Source organism: Anser anser, assembly GCF_964211835.1.
Source record: "Anser anser genome assembly, chromosome: 1".
Lineage (NCBI taxonomy): Eukaryota > Metazoa > Chordata > Aves > Anseriformes > Anatidae > Anser > Anser anser.
In genome coordinates this window covers 102192614-102197194 of record NC_139720.1, presented here as the reverse complement: position 1 = coordinate 102197194, position 4581 = coordinate 102192614, and the positions used below count along the sequence as shown (strand labels likewise).

At 52.0% G+C, this 4581-nt stretch overlaps 1 protein-coding gene across 1 annotated transcript in view; it reads left to right on the top strand.

Moving 5' to 3' along the window:
• PHB2 (prohibitin 2) overlaps positions 1–4581 on the top strand; it is a gene marked incomplete at its 3' end in the record, with an annotated part of 171503 nt that overhangs the window by 50976 nt on the left and 115946 nt on the right. The gene's annotated exons all lie outside the window — the stretch shown is intronic.

Sequence of the window (4581 nt, the reverse complement as noted above, 5' to 3'; positions counted from 1 at the left end):
GCCCCGCGGCTCTGTCGCCCCCCGTCCCGCAGCCCGCTCTCAGGCGCTGCCGCCCGCGCCCCGCCGCCCTCCCATCGCTCCGCTCCGCTCCGTCCCTTGGCCACCTCCCATTTCCGAAGAGCCCAGAACCAGCCCCCCCCCACCCCCCCCAACCTTCCTCCGCTCTGTCACCCCCCCGAAGCCCGTCCCCGCCTCCCCGCCGCCCACAGCGCGGACCGGGAGACCGAGCGGGGAGCGGCCACCCCGGGGCGGGGTGGTGGTGGTGGGGGGGGGGCGGCAGCAGAAACCCGGCGGAGGGGCCGGGGAGCGGGGCGGGGGGGGGAAGCAGCACGGGCAGCCCCGGGCGGGGCGAGGCAGGGCGAGGCGGGGCGGCCGCCATCAGCATGCAGCGCGGGCCGGCGCTGGCTCGGCGCGGCCCCCCGCCCGGCGGCCTCCCATCCCCCGCCGGTTACCAGGCAACGGCACAAAGGGAGAGCCTCGTGTGGAGGCCGCGAGAGGCACCGGCGCCCCGCCACAGGGGAGGCCGCCGCCGCGCGGCCCCGCGCGTCCTTCTCTCTTTTTTTTGTTTGTTTGTTTGTTTTCTCCCCCCCCCCCCCCTTTTTTTTTAATCCTTTAATAAAGCGAGGTGCGGTGTGGCGCTGAGGCAGCGGGCACGCGTGGGCCCCGCGGGAGCTCGGCGGCCCGCTGAGGGGCTTCACCGGCTGGTGCTGCTGCAGAAACGTGCCTTTTAGGACCCGAAGGAGCACTGCGATAGTTGCTGCCACAAAGGGCTTAAATTCGCCCAGAATGCTAACAATCTGAGAAATTCTACCCCCCCCCCCCCTTCCCGTGCGTGGGCTCCTCGCTGTGTCAGGAAAATGGGCTGGCAGCCGCCGCCGCCGCTCTCCGTTGTTCGCAAAGTTCAGGCTGGCTCCAGATGCGTATGGCCATTTTGGGAAAGTTGTGGTCAGATGGGGACGGGAACTGGGGAACGGGGAGCTGGTTCGGTTCGTTACCTGGCTAGTCAGCGGAGGAGCCAACCCAAGCGCGGACTTTGGGTGAGCACACGCCAGGGAGAAGAAGCTAGGAGCGACCAAACGCTGCCCTTACCGACCGCTGTAGGTTTGGGAAGTAAGGCTGGCTGTATAAGCAAAAACCAAGATACAGGCATGTGCATCCGCACGCTGGAACGAGAGGGACTTTGCGTGCATGTGGGCAAGTCCTCTTACTGCGTTCTGGTAGCCTTCAAATACGTAGTCACAAAATATTTCCTCAGCAGGGCCTCCTGTCTCTCTCAGCAAACAGGCTGGATGGTGCTCTCTTGACGGGCGTTTATTTAATACTTCTTATTGTCCATTATATGCCTCCGAGCATTATTTACTGTACAGCATCCAAACTCGGCACTGAATACAGATGTAATAATCTCCCCGTGGGTTTTTCTGTAGTGCTAATCGCCGCTGCACCCAAGCATTTTAAAAACATCCATAACAATGTCCCCGCAACATCTTTGCAAGCTAATGGCTCCCTATGCTTTTGTTCCACACCCTCTTCCCAGCGGTACTGTACCACTGCAGGGTATTCTTACTTATCCTGGACACAGCACTGCTCTTGGTGCCTCTTGCTCCAGCACCAGCTCCACTGGCACACAGCACTCCGTTGCACAATATAAACATGCCTCCTGTCTCCAGGTGTCGTTCATTTTTTCATCCGTGCTTCTCCTCATCCTACCTCTTTGTCTTGACCCTTGCTGAGAGCCTCCACCCTGCCAGCAGTGATCCTGGGATGCTTTTCTTCACCGCTACTTTCTGTTTTCCCTACATGGTACAGAGCATTGAAAAAGCTATGGCTAACATTTGAAAAAAAAAAATAAAAATTTTGAGTCACCAGTCTGAAACATTTCAGAATACTGACTATTTCACAAAGGTGTTACACTGACAAGAATACACTTTCGATCCCAAGCACAGGTGTAAGTATTAACTACTCTAAGAAGTGTCTCACCAAGGAGAGCTCTGGAAGATTAGAAATAATATTATTATTGCTGTTGAGGTAGTCACATCTGCAATTGTCACTGCTGTTTCAAACTGTCACCTTTGGAGCTCAACAGCCTTGCATCCCAAGCTGATAATGAGTGTGATCCTAGGAGGCCAAAGTGATGATTCAAGAAGGGAGGAAGATCTTGTCAAAACCCCTGCTTTGTGGACAGTAAACACAAATATCCAAATCACTAAGGTAGCCTGTTGTCACCTGGGGAAAAGCTGCCGTGAAAGCTACAAAATGGGACAAACAATGGCTGTTATTGCTTCAGCATCTCCACATTCGATCTAAATACTCTTCTTGTATCAGTAGCAGCAGGCTGCCTGGTGACCCCACCAAGTTTATTTAAACACAAAGCCAAGTCCCAGAAAGTATTCACATCATCATCTTCCGTAACTGAGTCAGTGCCTGAGATCAAAATTTTAGCTTAAACAAATTTAATTATCAAGGTTTTAGTGTCCTTATTTACTTCAGGGGACAGGCAGACACCCCAGGACCTCATGAAAATTTTAGTAGGTTTAGCGCTGTTTCCAGAAGTTGCTGAAAGGTGGCCTGTCTCCTGTGATGCCTGCAGTCTTGGTTTATGAAATGACGTCAGAGACATGATTCAAAAAAGAAACAGGACCGAGGGCAGGGTAACAATTTGCATTTTGTGTAATCCTGACTTCTGAGGACTTAATTGTGGACAAAAAGCAGCACCTCCATTAATAAGGCTGAGTTTTTCAGCCAAAGGAACAAAAAGCAGCAAGTGAGAGGATTGCTATGGGTGCTGTCGGTTCCCAAAGGCAAAAAACTATTTCCCCTTCTCAGCTCAGAAACCCTCACAAGCTGATGTAACACTACACGCTACTCTGATTCAGAGGGGTTAGTGCAAGCGGGAAATGGACAAGTGAAACATGCGTCCTTGTGCGGAGAGACCGAGGTGCCTGGCTGGGGAACACGGGAAATAAGATGAATTGAAATGCACAGATGGAAGACCTTGGACAAATCAAGAGCATTATTAGCTGTATGAGGAAGGATACCTGACTTAGGGAGTCTGTAAGCCAGCTAGGAGGCTCAGCAAGCGGGCATCAAGGTTGCTTGGGTGGAGCTGGTCCTCCCTTGGGGTGGGCAGGCAGGCCATGCAGCATCCGTGGGGCTCTTCAGCTGCATTCTTCCACTCTTTTCTGAATCTGATACCGTGGGACAAATGGTAATCTGAGGAACGAGAGGCACTGGCTGCGGTGTATCCTTCTTACAGAAATATAGACGAGGGAGATGCTAGTAAACTGGATGGAGTCCAATGAGGTGGTTAAGGTGCTGCAGCCAGTGGCATGAAAGGGGAAGCTGAAGGAGCTGATTCTGTCTGTCTGGAGAAAAGAAAGGTTAAGGGGGAACTAATATCTCTCTTCAGTTCTTTGTTTTTTTGGGGGGGGAAGTGGGACTGAGGAGGTTATAGCAAAGTCAGAGCCAAGATCTTCTGATAGATGGACAGTGAAATGGTTTCAAAATTTGCAGGGAGGAAAATTCTAACTAGGTAAAGGACAAACCTCCTCCCTGAGAGTTTCAGCATGGGCACAGGTGCCCAGAGGGCCTGGGAATCTCCCCTTGGAGATGTTCAGGAATTGTCTGTCCAGTGTACTGAGCAGCCTGACCTACCTGGGGTCAGCCCTGCTTCACGGAGGAGCTTGGCGTGGAATGTCCAGACATCCCTTGCCATCTCAATCCTTCCGTGAAACTGTGGTTCTAAAAATATGCAGAGCCCCGTTTCCCCTTTTGGCAGTACAGACACACAGCATGTAGTAATATCCTTGATGAGAAGAATAATCAAGCAAGCCCTCTAGCCTGTGCTAGGCCTGGGGAAAGGCTTTCTGTCACACAGACCCCAGCTAGGGCCACACAAGATGGTGTCTCTTGGCTCATTCTCTAAAGCTCATACAAATAGTACTTGTGAGCTGGTGTTTGTTGGTAAATGAAACACTGAAAAGGTAATAAACTTCATTGCCTAGCATAAACAACCTCCCAGCAATGGCTGTCCCATGGTGGAGATGGCTTGGTGACTCCAAATGGAACGATGACCTGCCTCAGCTTACCATTTCATCAAGCTAATTGGGCCTGGGCTACAGCTCAGGGAGCTGTTAGTTGTGGAGGTTCACTCATCCGGCGTTCTGGCAACCTCTGAAAGTGAGGAGGTGCAGAATGGCAAGGGTGGCAACCTCACCCTTCACCCCAGTTCAGCTGTCTGAGACATATAATGCTCTGGTGAGCTCTTCTTTGCCCGGCAAAGTGAGCTTCATGATATCCTCCTGTGCAACCTGCCTGCATTTAGTCTTCCAGCGGCAGAACCAAACACTCTGCTTCATTCCTGTAAGGTGCTGAGCACATTATAGGAACTACCCAGCACCCATTTTTTTTTGAGCTCTTGTCAAATATTTTACAGAAAAATGTCTCTGACAGCCTCCTGCATTAAAGACATTGGTTTTACAAGGTTTAATACCACTCCATCACTCTGGAGAGAGACTAAACAAATAGTGGAGAAATTCAGTTGCTCCACATTGTTAAGGCTTCCCTGTGCACCCCACAACAACC